The sequence below is a fragment of the Falco rusticolus genome, chromosome 12 (assembly GCF_015220075.1).
Source record: "Falco rusticolus isolate bFalRus1 chromosome 12, bFalRus1.pri, whole genome shotgun sequence".
Classification (NCBI taxonomy): Eukaryota; Metazoa; Chordata; class Aves; order Falconiformes; family Falconidae; genus Falco; species Falco rusticolus.
This window is the reverse complement of record NC_051198.1, coordinates 1,634,662-1,650,919: the sequence shown is the minus strand read 5'-3', so window position 1 is coordinate 1,650,919 and position 16,258 is coordinate 1,634,662. Positions and strand designations below refer to the sequence as shown.

Below are 16,258 nucleotides of genomic sequence, written 5' to 3'. Positions count from 1 at the left end.
CTTTCACCCAGAATTTTAAAAGCTCATTTCTCTTCCCTGTTCAGTCACTGTGCTGAGGCAAACACCAAGCCAGCAAGGGGCTGGACTCTGCTGGAGCAGCAAGCCTTGGAGGTAATGAAGCTCACCTCAAACTATTCACCAAAGCTTCAGCGGTATCTGTGAGTGCTCATGTTTTTATTAGCAAACCTTTCCAGAAGGGTTAGCACGTAACTCCTTAAGTAGATGCTACATGTGCAAAAACACCAGCCAGAAGTTAGTTATGTAGTAGGCCAAGTCTCCAACCAAACACCAGAAATATTTTTATCTGGAGTGTTCTATGTCTGCTTGCGGTTTAACTCTACACACACACCCTGTATTTGCTTTTTCTAGAAATATCTAAGTGTCTTCATGCAGAATTGTACACTAGAAACAACATTTAACCCACCTTAGAAAATGAACTCAGCCTTCTCTTACCAACAGATAAAGGCAGATTAACTGTGACTTCACAATAGAAATGAAAATTTTATTTGCTCTCTCCATTAGGCAATTCCTTCCCACACACCACGTCACATCGTAGCAGTAACGCAGCATAACCCAAGTTGTTTACATGTTTGGATCTCAAGACTAGAGGGAGGTTAAAAAAATAAAATTGCTTTTCCAAGACACATCAATTAACTAGAGAAACAACCATTCAATTCAGGCAGAACAAACATGCACATAGAAAGCTGCCAGTATCATAAAGAATAGGAACACAATAGGAAAAGTTTCATCATTTTCTTTCCCTATATAATATGGTAAATCAAACCCTTGCCTTTCTCAGGGGTCATACATTTTGCTAGTGTAGAATCAGCACCATTTTGTTTTTAAAGAAGAGGATTCTACAGGAGTAACAGAATGCAGCATAGACTAATATCTCTTGTTATTTGCTGCCATCTATCAGCAGTGAAGAACAAGACAGTTTAAAAAAATTTACAATAGCAGCCTATTTATAGTGTAAGGCATTGTAACACAAGCCTTGAAACTAGAGCTTATTCTGGTACTGATTACACTTTGCTATCTGCAGATTCCAGTACTGGCAATGGCAGCCTTTGTTTATCAGGGGAATCTTTGACCTTTCAAGTGAGTTCTCTCCTTGAGTAGGTCTCCTCACATTTGCACTGACTCATTCTCAGGATAGGAGTCCATTCCTGTTGCTGTCCTTGACAGCTTCCTGGCTCAGAGATACTCTCATCTCCTGTGTTCCTTTGCTGTTGTCTTTTTTTCCAGAAAAATCAATTAAGATTTTTTTATTTGCCACAACAACATTTTGCCACTCTCTCCCTAGGCAGGTCTGAGTTTCCTTATTTCATAACGAGTAGCAGAGATACCGTGCAGAGCCTGAAGAACTCCAGAAGACGATACCACAAAACACCTAATATTTTACAGTCTAAGTAATCAAACAGTATTCAGTTACCCTGATTAGGAAGGGAGCTTTAGCATACACTATCCACTAATGTAGGCAGTCTGTATGAAATCAATGAATTTCTGAATCCTCCCCTCCCCTTTCAGCTGTTTACTCTAGGGTGGTGATACTGGCCTAAGAAGAATCAGCTGGTTGCACATCCTAAAGCTACAGACAATCATAAAAAATGCTAGAATACCTACATCTCTTAAGGCATAAGATATATTCCTCGATGGTACTGCAGAGGAATGCAAGTGATTACAAACATTTCCTGAAACAAAGCATTGTACCTTTAGGATGAACTTCAGGGTGAACAGAAGATGTAATATCATTAACATCTTCAGCTCATCTGGAGATAAAATACAGAGCCTTTCATACTGCTGCCACCATAGTTACTACCACATGTTGGATTAAGTTTCCTACTCCATAAATAAGGGTGACCTTTTTTATTACTAAAACAAAGCAGCAACAGTCATGATTAATATCTGAGTGAGAAATTCCAGGCTGCAGTGAACTCCAACAATGACAGTGCCAGTTTGCTCAGGCTTTTGCTATGCTTACAGTAATTGCTTTTTTTAAGATTAAGCTCCTATTTCACAATACTAATTTAACTTTTTCTTGTCCGATTATTATACATCCTCATGAATTCAAGTATGTGCTAGCCAGCTTGTAGTCTTCTGTCTCTTTCAGAAGCTGTTTTATGGTTTTACTTTTGATAATAGACTGATTTTCACTCCCAGCACAGCATCATCTAGTAACAATTATTACTGTAACTTAAGCTTGTACAAAGGGCTGCTTTGTTCTGAAAGCTACCTAAAGAAAAGATGCTTTGCTTAGCAACTTTCTTTGCAATTGGGGAAAACTATTGTAGATAGGACCAGTTTCACTACTAGGTCATCTGCCTCTGCTCTGTGATTAAGCCTTTAAAAACTCCTCTCAGTAGTTGCTCAAAGTGCAGTTAAGTTTTACCACTATTCTGTTCTTAATCATAGCATAAAGAAAGACTAAAGAGCATTATTATCAGAAAACATCAAAAGCCTGCAATAATTCTATTGCAGCTAAATATCAGGGAATAGCACGAGGTTGACCCTAGCACTTAAATGACCCAATCTCACAGTACCTGAGCAAGGCAGGTAAAGCCAGGAGAAGTAGAAGACCAAAAATACAGCTATAGTATAGAGACAAAGTGTATCCAAGAGGCAGGGCTGAAGACAAGACTAAAGACTAGTCTGCCTATGACTCAGAAGCAGATATGATGAGCCCTGAGCTTAAACGGAGCTTCTGGACCAAGGAGCAGAGAGGGTGTGGTAGGATCCAAGGTGAGACTGTTCAGGATAATTACACCTATTAGTGCCCTTGACATTGACCACTATCAGTAAAAAGGTTTTTTATAAGATTCTATTATTTATTGAGGTTTTGTTTTGGTCATTAAAGCTATTTTGAAAGTTATAACTTCATTAGTTACGCTGTTTGTTCATCTCTGGCCCAGAATAGTGGGAAAACCATTAAAGCCTTTTTCTCTTTCAATACCCACTACTCCTGCTTTCTCTCTACGTGGCTGTCACCTCACACCTCCATATCTACTTAATGTTTTCCGCTCCTAAAATTACTATCTTTGAACTTCACATGGATGTCCTATCAGGCACATAACCTCACACTTTACTGTCTTAATTCATCCTTCAACTTGTAACTATGCTGCTGGTCTTCTGCACCATTTCAATTTAACATGGCTCCTTCTCAGACATTGCATTTCTGCTTTCCTGCTACATTTTTGTAGAGACTCTTGCACCATCTACAAACAATTAACATTCTTGACTTCTCTTTGGAGTTCACCCTTCTTAGCCATCAACTTGTTAGTTGGTATCTTTAGCTATATGTTTTCTTTAGAAATTTTAATACTTGAGTAACTGTCTCAGTTTCATCACTGTTTACCTCAACCAAATTATAAACCTGATTCATATGTAAATGGTCCCCAGCTGATTTTCATGAGTGGTTACCCAAACGATACCAAAGCCTCTAGATAAAAGAAGCTACTGCTCCTCTTGCTTGGTTGTTGGTATTACATAAGGAGCATTACATGCCTAGGAAGAAGGTTGTAAGTTTAGCTTGTTCTCTTTTAGTGTCTTGTTTAAAGTTCTTCCTTTGTGTTTACTTTTTCAAGTGAAGTAATAAGTTTTTTCTCCTTTTTCAGTGTCCTTCTTACTCCCTTATATGTTTTCTGCTTAATTTTAGTGGCCTTTTTTTTTTTCTTGCTCCTTCATCACATTTCTTCTAAATTGCATTTGCTCTTATTATTTTATTTCTGAATGACAATTAAGAGGATTTCCAATTTTGCAGACTTTATTTCAATGCTGTACAAGCTTTTCCAGGGTCTTTATTTTGTAGTCTTTATTTGCATCATATCTAAATACACCAAAACTTTTTGAAGGCTTTTTTTTGACCGACTGGGAAATAAGAGATGGCCTTGCTTCATTCATTTTTTTTTCTCTTTTTTGCAGATCACTGACTATCAGTAGCTGTTGTCTTTTCTTTAGCACTAAAGCTTGAATGACAAGATAGGCACACAACTGGATTCTTGGAATAGCCTTAGTTTGCTTTCTTCAGTATAAGATATTAAAAAATTTGTTGTAGAGCTACTGAATAGAAATGTTGTAATTGTGCAGAAATAAACAAAAAATAACTTTTATTCCAAGCTTTTATAAAGCTTTGAATATAAAGCTATTATAAGCTTTGACACAAGACAATGAAGTCTTCTTAGCCTGTCAGAGCCTGGTTTTGCTGGTGCTATTACCAATATCTATGAGTCAGCTTATTTAGAGGAAATTAAAAATCAAGTAGAACGGATGTAGAAGTGTCAACTGAAGTAAAAATTAAAGCTTTATCCTTTTCATGTAGTACATTCATTTAGCGCACAGAGTCTAAGCACTCTGTCAAAAAGCATAGAAAAAGGGTATTTGTTAAGGGAGAGCATCTGGATAGAAGTTAACAAGCAAAAAGCAAAGTACTGTCTGGCAAAAATCAAGCCTTATGTTAATATAGAACAACATATGAGGAGGAAACTTTTCTTTAGCTGCATCATAAATGAAAAATTACTTTGTACTGTAGAAATGCAAAACTTGAAGTTGAAGAATATAAATTTTATGAAGTCTTTGGTAATGATCTGCCTGGTAACCTAGAGAAAAATTTTAAGAGGATAGTTGAAAGTACTGCTGCATTTGGTTTTGAAAGAGGATTCGATTACTCTTCTGAAAAAAAAAAACCAAAAATGAAAGATTGTTGAAGTAATAATGTATGGACAAAAAAACCAATTGTTAAAATATTCGTTTGGTGGCTGATTGATTACATATGCTATAGATGAACCTACAGTGTACCCATAACACAGGTAGGTGACCTGGTTACTGTGTTTTGTTTTCTGATCCATTTATAATACAAGATCCAAATCCAGCTGATCTGTGTGGGAGGACCTACACACCTGTGCAGAGGCCCACTTAAGCAAGTGGAGTCTTGTGCAGGGGAAGGGTCATGCCCACACAGATCAGATTACAGGACTACAGCCAAACTTTGTGTGGATGGGACCTAAACTTGTCTCTCTCATGCTTTGAATTCATGGACTGCTTACATAAAGTAACACAAGGCAGATGAGGACATATGAAAGACTGTGAAGCTATCATTTTACTGTGACTAGACCATGTTGTGTACTCTTTGTGTTATATTGTGCTTTTTCAAACAGTTATTCTGAGAGCCTACATGTAGAACAACCATGTTCTTGTGCAGTGAATTGCATGGAAGACTGTTTAATTAAAGCCCTGATTCAGTACATCTGTATTCTATCTAGAGCATGAAGAACTATCAACTTTATTTTTCTCTGAAATTAACTTTATTTTTTAAGTTAAAGTAGTAATCCCCAAAGTTCTTTTGCTTGTGATCCTATTCACAGTTTGATAATTTTGTTTGACGTAATATATAGATAAGAATATTTAATGAAACTAAACTTCTGTCCGCTTATTGACAACTTTTTATAACTGCCATGTCAAAGTCCTTAGTTTGCTTAACACTCCTCCACATAAAGATCTAAGGCAATAAACCACTAAACCTCCACCAAGAAAACCATATGAAAATTCACATTTTTCAGTCTAAATTAAGCTTTAAAAGGTATTTTCAGTCATATATAAAAAGAATCTTCAGGTAAATCAGTTCTAGTTAGTAGTAGTACAAATTTTAATCTGAAAAATAGTAAAAAACTAAACTGCTACATACAAATAAATGCTTGGTATGAGGAAATCGGCCCTGAAAACTTGCATAATCATTGCAAAGTTCTCTTAAAGTGTTGGCAAATAAAACATGAGAATGTGAACTCATGTATCCTACAGCAAAAAAGATCCATCTCAAGCAAAAATATGGCTGATAAAGTTATACTATTGAGTTCTAAAGCATAAGAATCAGAGGGTGCAATTTGGGGTGAAGTCTGTCAGTTCTATGATGGATCAAGTAAGTCTTCACTTCATGATTAAATCTAAACATAAACCCACCTACTGTAATGCCTGCAAGGATTTAAATTCGCTGGGTATGATTTCATTACGGAAGATAAGTATAACTTGTCTTTATAAGCAGTTTGTGAACAAAGGAACAATTTAACCATAATAATATTTTAATTTTGTGAATCCAAGACCTCGGAGTTTTATGTGAATTAGATTAGATCCTAAACTAACAAACATGGAAAAGCAATTTTATTCGGGAAAAAGTTTATTCTACATGCAACCAGAATGTTAAAATTTTTCAACTTGGCAAACTGCTCTTTTGGCGTTGTCTTTATGATCTCTGTTTTACTTGAATTATAACTGGACAGTTTGAAATGTCATACTTCCTGGGGCTTTACTGGAGACATCAGTGAGCTCCAAAGGAAAAAAGTGCAAAAGGATTGGGGCTTATTGAAGAAGGGAGCCCAGGCCATCCTTTTATATGTAGAAGGAGCACATTAGAAGTCTTTAGTCACGTGGTTCAATAGGAAAGCAGAAGGAGCTCTATCTGACGTTTGATTTATGAAATATCCATTCACAGGAAACACGTTGAAATTTGGGGGAAAGTATTGACTGAGATGCTGCTGATAGTTATATTTTCTCTTACGTGACGTGCTGAGGAGGAGGTGTGGTCATTTAAGGCAGTTAGTCCTTTATTCCCATTAAAATACGGGAAATGTAAGCATCACCTTTCCCACAGCCACTTGAACAATGATGTCAGATTTTGTGGAGGATTTAGGGCTCTATGAAAAAGATGTAGGAAAGCACAAAAGAGTGTGGGTTGGTGAAGGGATGGTTTATAATGGAGGTGGGCTGACAGCTATTACATTTTGCAGTTCTGTGAAACTGTTTGATTCATTATCATTAATTGCATTAGCCCACTATTTCTTCTCAAAAGCAACAAAAGAGAAACCCTAATTAGTATTTCAGAATATTGAAATGTATTAGTGCAGCTTGTACCATCAGGTATTTCAGTCAAGTCTTGCTGACTTGATTACCGGTTTAATTCTTGGAAATGGGTAACTTCAAAGGTTTAAGTTACAATTTGTGTTGAAATAGATGAGATGATCTATCTACTATTATTACCAGGATATCTGAGAAGCAGTGATGGCTAAGCAACTGGTGTTGATGGAGTGGGGGGGTCAGAATAGCTTCTTAGATTTAACAATAAATATTGTCTTTTTGTAATTTTAATTCAGATGTTCTCTGGAAAAGTGAATAGTCTGTTCCAAACATTTACTTAAGGAGGCAATATTATGGGAACCTTGAATTGGTACATTGAGTTATTATTTCTGCTAGGAAATTAAATGGTAAATTACTAGCAACAATGAAAACATGTTGATATGCTTGTCTTGCCAAGATAAAAAGAGAAAGCATGAAAGGCAGTGATATCCATATTATATATATATTCATAGATATAGATATATCTATGGATATAGTAATATCCATAGATACTGTCTATACTGTAACACATGAAAACTTTTAGATTGTTTCAGGTAGTCTTTCTGTTCTTTACTCATGGTTCCCTGGTACAGGACCTTATGCTGGTAAAAGCTGATGAGAATAACAATTCTTTCCTGAAAAAGCCATATTTGTCTGCTCATTGTGTCCATCCGCCTGTCAGCCTCCTGTATCTTTCTCCAAGTTGGAATTTGTTGGCCAGCTCCAATCAAATGAGTAGAGTATGTTTCAAAGACATTAACTTGTGATGGTGAAATCAGCATCTGGATGAAGAAAGACACTCTTTTGCCTCTGAAGGGTGGGATGATCTTTAAGGTCCCTTCCAACCCAAACCATTTTATGAAGCTCTAGAAACACTTACATTATCTGGATGCAGCAGGCAGACCTACTGCATGCGAAAGGTAATGAAACAGACCCCTACAGTGGGGCCTTGTGTGCCCTTTCTTTTGTGCTAACTTGGCAGGGTTTATGCTTAGATAAAAAGGTTGCTGCTGTTGGACCCAAACTTCTATCCATTCCTACCTTGATGCCATCTTCCCAATCCAGCCTAGTAAAAGCAGTAGTTGCCCTGGTAAAACAAGAGGAATCGACATGATTTTTATAGCAAAAATTCATTTTTTGAATCAACTTGAATGCTTTTGAGAAATCAGTGATTATGTGGAATGGTTGATAGAGTGTTTATTGCCAAATTCTATATTAGGTTACTGTGGACAATAAAAGCAAGCGACATTGTGAAGAATCACAGAAGTATCTCAGTAAATGACTGGGCATTAAAAAGTCAGACTAAATTTCGTGTTATTAATGTGCAGAGCAAAAGCACATCAAACTGTGCAAACAGGGCAGCAGTTTCTAGATGAGCCACTTATTATTCAAGAAAGAGATTCTGGAATTGTTGTGAACAGTTTTATAAGATCAGTGTAATGTTCAGGGGATGTCAAGAAGAGCTCTTAGGAGAAGAATGTTAACAGGGAACAAAACAGAAGATACCCTCAGGTCACTGTGCAGAGCCTGGCTGCAGCAAATATCCTGCTCTAGCTGTTCCTCACCTCAAAAACAACAGAAAAGGTAGCAGACAAAATCAGTAAGGATGGTCTGAAGCCTGGAACAGCTTCATATGAGGGACAGTTAAATAGACTAATATTCTCCTGTGTCTTCTTGAGACAGAAGAGTATTAGTTTGTCTAGCAGAGGATACCACACAGGTCTGTAGAACCCTAAATGGTGAATAGGCCTCAGTATTTCTCACATACACTTGCAGGCATCAAACAAAATTACTGGGTAACAAGTTTGTGACAAACAAAAGGGAGCAACCTTTCACACTGTGTGTGAATCGGAAATTGCGGCTAAAGAATATAGAAGCCAAAACATAATGAGCTTAAAAAGCAGATAAAGGAGGGGATGAAAAAATAATTTATCACAATTGAGCACAATGAAATAGCCTGTTATTCAGGATGTCTGCCTGTGAAAAGGGGAAGTGTACAGAAGGGAAGTGAAATTGTACATGTGTCCAGTTCTTGGTCTTTAGCTCTTAGTTCTAGTCTTGTCACAGGAAACTATTCTTGGATGCTTCCACAGCAAAGACTGAGGCCAGTCTTCAAGAAAATTAAAGCTTTCCTGGAAATAAGAAAGTTTGTGTGGGCTGGAGAGAGAAAAAGGCACAGAGCTAGGAATCTAATGATAGAAGAAGTGAGTATCCAAGTTAAAAAAAACAAACAAACAAAAAAACAACAACCCAAAACCAAACAAAACCACACCCAAATCCAAAATGAGGGGACCAGGAAGAGATACTAAACAAAGCAACTCTGATGGTACCAGTCACTCTCTGGGGAAAAAAAAAAAACAAGATGGGAGAACTGGGGGATGCTGTCCCATGTTTTGTGTAGAGGCAGGATAGCATTAGGTACACAGGGCTGATGGTCTTAGCCGGTACAGCTGTTCTCATAGCCTACAGTCTTAAGTGCTGCAGCTGATGTGATGCAGAGGTGTTGTGCTCGGCAGCTGAAGCACATCAAGCCACTGTATCCTCTGTTGAGATCAGAAAGCAATCCCTACTTGGTAACATCTCTGGTATCACTGACACCATGCCAAATTCCCTTTCCTCCCAACTTCCCATTTCAAAATGCCCTGCTTTTCAGAGGTGTTCATTTGCTGGGGGTAACCAGAGTGACTGACCTGGTTTCCTCTAATATTGGAACCTGTCAGGCCTCCTACTGATACCATTCCAGATGCTGATGACCAATCCCATTCTCCATTTTACCCAGGCAAAGAGGGCTGGAATCTCCAAGGACAACCATGTCTCATCAGACCTTTGAGTGAGCAGATTAATTCATAGCATGGTTACAGGATTTGAGCATGTATTTGGCAAAACCAAGAAAGCATGAATCAGTTTTTGTATTCATCCATTGCAAGTTACTGAAAAAGAAAACACGTGTGTTGTAGATAGCGGTATCACTATCTGAGGAAATAACAGTTAACACCTGCTGTATTAACCTGCAGAGCTCTCATTTGAGATTACAAGCTATCTTTTCTGCTCTTTTTGTTCAAGACAGATTCTCTTTCCCACTTGAGTTTTTTTAAGCCTCCTAATTTTTTTCACCCAGTTCTTGGTACCTTGCCCAGCAGAAGGGCTTTATACTAAATATGGTTTATTTTTCCACTTATCCTTTAAGTTACAATATACAAGTGTGGCAAAAGTGACTTTTCCCCTCTCCCTGGGCGTTCTCTGTATTTACAGTCCTATTGTGTTCCCTAATTGGAACATTCCTTCTATCCTAAATGGCCTTTTTGGCAGTTACATTTCCAAGGTTGTTATGAAGTGTTAATTTACAGTCATTGTTTCACTTTGAACTCTTCTTAACAGGACACCTGACACAATAATAAAACCCAGCAATTTACAGTTCCTTGAATCGTACTTCTACTCAGCGGGACCTGCGTTGCCACAATTATGCCCCTGACACAATTATATTTCTTATCCCCATGTTACTAGGGCATAAGCACAGTTTGCCACATTAGACAAAATGAATGCTAGATAGCTCAGAGCTTGTTTCATGTGATCCTCTCAAAAGTTTGTTAACCTGCTGAATGTCTTTGCAATACCCTGTGAGAGAAGCTGCCGCTTTCGAAATGTGCCAAAAAGTCTACTATGCAGATACAATGCATAAAACCATGCCAGCCAGAAGCAAAGTATAAATAATTCTTCAGCAGAAGAGAAAGAACTGGTTGCTTAAGGGAATATTTAAGTGAGTTTGCCTCTCTTCCAGAATTCATAAATATTTCTGATCCACATGTCGAATCAGTGAATACACAATCCACCCCAAGAGTTAAAGCCTGAACAACCACCTGAGCTATGGCTGTGATAAACAGAACAGTTATTTGTGCTGAATGCTGCTTGAAACAAGGTTGGAAACCTGAGCAAATATTTTTGGGGGTTTATTTGATTTATTATGGGTTGGGAAAAGAGACTTCATACTTCTTTCTTTTTTTTAAATAGACATTGCCGATATTTTTTCATAACTGGAAAAAAAATGTAAGATCTTACATTTTCAGCTAATGCCCAGTTCAAAAAGGAAAGACTACAGATATTTTAGGATGAAGAGTATGGTTCACAGGTTCCATCCATCAGTGACACCCAAATGGGCTTTGTAAGCTTTTCTGAAAGAAAGACTTACAGTCTCTTAATGTGAAGAAGCACACTGCTGTGCGTAGTCAATGGGACTACTAGTAAAGTAGGATATTATTAATCAAGTTGGTATTTCACAATTTTTTCCTATTTGGAAAGATAAATCCTGTATAGTTGGCATTTTGCTAACCCAGGAATTGGAAGGAGACTGAAATGAGAGAAATGAATAGACAAACGTGAGAACAGAGAAATGCAGATGAAGATGCAACAGATGCATTTACTGCTGAAAAAAAAAAATACCGTTAGCTACTCAAGCACTTGGCGTAAGGTCTGTCACAATTCTGCTTTGGCAAACACAGGGTAGCTGTATGAAACTGCAAAGTCCATAATGAGCCGTCTCTGTGTAAGTGACTGCAGGCTGCCAAGGGACTGTGTTTCCTTGATTTCCTAGAACAGCAGAATCCCTAGAATTAACCTTTGCGAGTTCATTGTTATCACATGCTCCTCTGCAGCTGGTTTCTGTTTGGCAAGACAGTGAGACAGAAAAACCCATCTCAGTGCCTCAAGAGGGGAAGAAAACAAAAAGAGTAATGTCTCTTTCACCAGCATTGGCTGCATGTATTTCGTGTCCGAGAAATTATTATTTATTTCAAATAGCAATGAGTAATTTGGAAAGAAATCAGCACTAAGCTCCTATAATGAGCTCAAGTCTATTACTTTTTCTCCCTGCAGGCGCAGTAGTTTCCAGGGATATCTTCAGGAGTTTCAGATATGTAGAGGAAACAGACTGTCAAAGCCAGATTCTCTTGTGTGGATTTGGGACAATTTAGCTTTCCAAATCTTAGGCAATAAGACACCTAAAAAGAACAAGTGGAGAAGAAAGAACAATTTTGCTATAAATTAATTTATTTCACCAAGGAGGATTTTGGTTCTCTTCTTGTACAGTGACTCTCCATCCTTGTATGAACAGCAACCCACTAATTCTAGCTGGGAAAGAGAGGAGGCCAAATAATAGCTTGTGAATTGGTATGATTGAGGATGGATTTAACCGCCTGAACTGTCATAAACAGATCCACAAAGAATGTAAAATGAAGGATAGCAATGTTGCACAAACTTGGTCAGCCTTGTCTATGTAGTGAAGTTTTACAAATTATACAGGTGCCCATATTAATGCTTCAGCCCTTTCACATGTGCCTTTTATTTCTGTTCAATATAGGCTTAACTGAGAAACGTTCCACTGATGTTAGAACATGTGTATCTAAACAGGCATTAGAGGAACAGAACAGTACCAGTGTTCGGTGCATGTGCTTTAGGCGATATTGAACCCGGCCCCCATCCAAGAAACATGTAATAGAGTATTTAGACAGCCTTACTTTAGACACCTAAAATTAGTTATTCTGAATCATGCTTTAGCAGAACCTATTGTTCTGTACTATACAGGAAGCTATACAAGTTCCTTGGCACCTCATTCAGATGCTGTAATCACTCTTGCCCCCATCCTCCAAACAGATAAGTTCTCTGTAAAATAGAAGTTTATGCAATGGGTAGATTTCTAAGTTGTAGTCTTCTGGCTCATGAAAATTTCATCTATATTTAGGTAAAGCAGTGTTTCTCATATATTTTTTTAAGTAAGGCAAAGGTCACACATCTCCAGATGAGATTTTTCTAACTACAAACCAGCATATGTAAGTTGTTTTTAGAATCAGTGTTCTGTTTCTTGGACTTAAAACTAGTGATTTAAATTGCATTCACACACTTCAGAAGGTTGGTTAGACTGACTAATTCTACTGCCATCTTGCTCATTGTTTCTGAAGAAATTAGTAATTGCAGTTAAGTTCCTAGGTGCAGGAGGAGAGAGAAGCAGCTGTAATTACTGCTCTTCACTGTTTATACCAGACAAGGAACTTCTACTGCCCAAAATCTTTAGAGCAACTCAGTTTCCCAGGGACAGGGGAGTAAACACTTTTGCAGCAGGCTGTAATTACAGGCTCTTCTCATGTCCCCATCCTCAAGGGACAGAGCAGATCCTTGCAATGAAAATGCTCTTGTTAGCTGAAAGACTTGCAGCTAGTAATCGCAGATGCTTTTCTTGGGGAAAGAAAGTTACTGCCATCTTGTCTGAAAGGCAGCGAGCAGGATGGCAGCAGCTTCTTGACTCTTTGGCATCTTTCAGTGCCTGCTTTGGGTGACTGACCAATTCAGAAACACAGGGATGAGAGAAAGTCTGATGATCCTCATCACTGACAACTTCAAAACCCAAGCTATTCTTCTTTAGTTTTGTAGTGGGGCTCGTTGAGATATGGGAGGTCCTGGACCAGGACAGGTATGGTACAGGTAATATGAAGCTCCTGTTGGATTTGGGTGCTCTTTTTCCAAATTGTAAAATATGGAGAAGTCTGTAACTCAGAAAATTACTCAACTTTTAACTTGGGTCCGAAAGGGCAGATGGGTCACTAAGAAAAATGTCTACATAGGAAAAGTAGGTGCTTGAGAGCAACTGTGGTTAAGGTTGAGTGACAAGTTTGCTAAATACTGATGACAGTGGTGGTGTTAGTTGACCTAAGGCAGCAAGCCATCCAGCAAGGGAATGTGTGAACAATGCACAACGTGACTTAAGCCACTGTTAACAGTTGAAATTTCTCATGAATGGAAAGATTGTATTTTTTTCACAACTACAACACTTGGATTCATCAATTCTCAAGATTTGATGCCAAAAACAACAGGTGGCAGCCATATTTGGGTTGCTCTTGATTTATATTCCTCCTACTTAATAAGAGAGGAAAAAGCTGTTGATGCAAGTAGCACAGACGGGTTCCTTGTTATGAAAGCTAGTCCTTCATCATATGACTTGGGAACCAAATGTGCTTTTACACACTGCTGCAGCCAAAACATATTGCAAACTTGAAGAACAAATCTATTTTTGACTCACTTGGAAAAATGTGTATTTTTTTTTTTCCTTTTAAATAGCAGAATGCCAGCATACTGGGGGGAAAGGATTATTTTTTTAAGAATTAGTAAATGTAATTAATAATATGCAGAAAATACTTTCAAAATACAAGTACTATATGTATGCTTACTACTGTAGTTGTGAATGGATGCAGAATCTCCTTTTTCAGGTTTTGAAAATGGGAATCAAGTTTCTGAGAACAAGGAGGTCAGATTAGTACAATGACTGGCTGAGGTGCTGATGGCATACTTCGCACGTTTTTCCCCAAAAGAGAAGTGTGTAATTCTGGTGGAAGGCACTTGTGTGTCTAAGGTACAATGGTCACAGGTGAGGAGGCTTGCTGGTTCGGATAAAATAGGCTCCCAGAGGTCAGAGGTGCTTATTCACATCGCAAGATACTCAGAAATGTGTGAAGAATCAAGCTTCAGTTTTAACTTAGGTTAGAAAGGGCAGAAACTGCAGGAGTATTTTTTTGTGATAACGTAGCTATGAAGCAACAGAATGCAGCTTTGAAGGTCCTTATGTATCTGCCAACTTCAATTTCAGAAAATTGGACTGTAATTTTGGTTTTTTTTTTTTCCTCCAAATCCAAACAGACTGCATGCAATTTAATAAACACCTTCCCACGTTGGAAACGGCTGTTTGGACAAACCGCCATTGCAATTAAGTAGGAATAAGGAATTGCCTGTAAGTGACAAACTAGTTTTAGGCTGTTCCGTTTCAAGGCACATGTATTTTCACTTATCTTGAAACATGGATTTTTTTTATTACAGCTTTGGGGCCAGTTATCCAATTTATCCTTGTCTGAATGGAAGGTGAAACTATTCCTTTCATAGTGTCTAGTCACACCTTTTGCTTATGCTCGTTTTCATGCACAAACCACTGAAACAAGATAACACTTTTTCCCCTTAGACATTTGGCCATGATCAAGTTTCATTTTTAATTTAGGCAGGAAAGGACAGAAATTAATGTATAAATTGTTTTGCATAATGTAGATATGAGGCAATAGAATTTAATTGTAAAGCTACTGTGAAAGATGTCAACAAATACTCTCCAAATGGCAATAACAGAGTGACATCCAACCATTTTCTAATAACGCAGAAATTTATATACATAATCTACAAGATTATGTGATACAAAATCTTCTAGGAATGGAAGGGTATTTCCAAAGTATTGAACGCTAAACAAAATTGTCGTGCTTCCTTTATTAAAAGTACAGGTCTAGGGAAGTGAGAGAAGGTAGCACTAACTGTTTCTTTGATACTGCTTGAAAAGGCTCGGCCTCTGTAACACTTCAATCAAGGGAAATTAGCAAAGTATCTGTTTTATTCTAGTCTCATCCTGTAACCCAGAATGGTTAGTCACTGGAGCTTTAGGAAAAGGAGGTAGTTGGTACACTTACAGTGATTATACACTTTAACTTTCCCAAGATATTACAAGAAAAATACTTGATGGGAGAGCAATGAAGTAGCATTAGGCCGTCTCTGGGCACCTGCAAAAACCTCATTTACATGATGCTGATTTATTAGTACGTTTTGTCAGAAGAAGCCCACAGTGCTTGCGCTGATTATTTTACCAGTGACTCTTAAGCCAAAGCAGTGGGTCTCTGCTCGTACAGGTGTACGTGAACGTTAACTCACAGGACCATTTCCTGCTGTGGTGGGCTGGAAATAAAAATAATACCCAATATAAAAGGCATCTAACAAGATGGCATAAATGCACTCTTGAGGAAAATGCCATGACAATATCTGAGCATTATGGTCTTTGGTTATCGTACTGGGTTTTCTGTGGCACTTCTCTGCGTAATGCGTTTCAGCATTTAGTTAGCTTTTTTTTTTTTTAATTTTAAGCGGAGCTAGTTTGAGCATAAAGATCAGAAAACAGGATTTTCCCTTGTCAGTAGCTTTAAATCTAATCAGTTTGCAGCTGTTGTACAGTCACGATGTAATTCTTCAGGGGAAATTCAATTAACAATTACATTTAGGACAGCTGGAGAGAGCAGCCACCAGCGCTGCCAGGGCTTTTCCCACTATTCATGACGAGCTTTACGCCCACAGCCCGCAGGCGCGAGCCCGCCGGCCTGACTAGCGATATTATTTCCAATAAGCCTCTTAGCCTGCTGGCAGCCCCCCGGCTAATCGCCGCCCGGCCGCGGAGCGCTGGGCCGCGGGCCGGCCCTCGGGGCGCTCCCGGGGAACAGCTGGCAGGTGGATGTTTTCGTTCCCGGCTCGGTGCTGGGCTAGTGGCAGCTGCACGGCAAGGGCTCGCTCCAGAACCGCGAGGCTACGGACGGGG

The 16,258-nt window shown here is 38.4% G+C and overlaps 1 long non-coding RNA gene across 1 annotated transcript; it reads left to right on the top strand.

Annotated features, from left to right (window-relative positions):
• The first annotated feature begins 86 nt into the window (after positions 1 to 86).
• On the top strand, positions 87 to 4,679 carry LOC119156301. The gene is made up of 2 exons (XR_005107055.1): positions 87 to 158; positions 3,919 to 4,679. It is a non-coding gene; the product is annotated as an uncharacterized LOC119156301 (long non-coding RNA).
• The last annotated feature ends 11,579 nt before the right edge of the window (positions 4,680 to 16,258 follow it).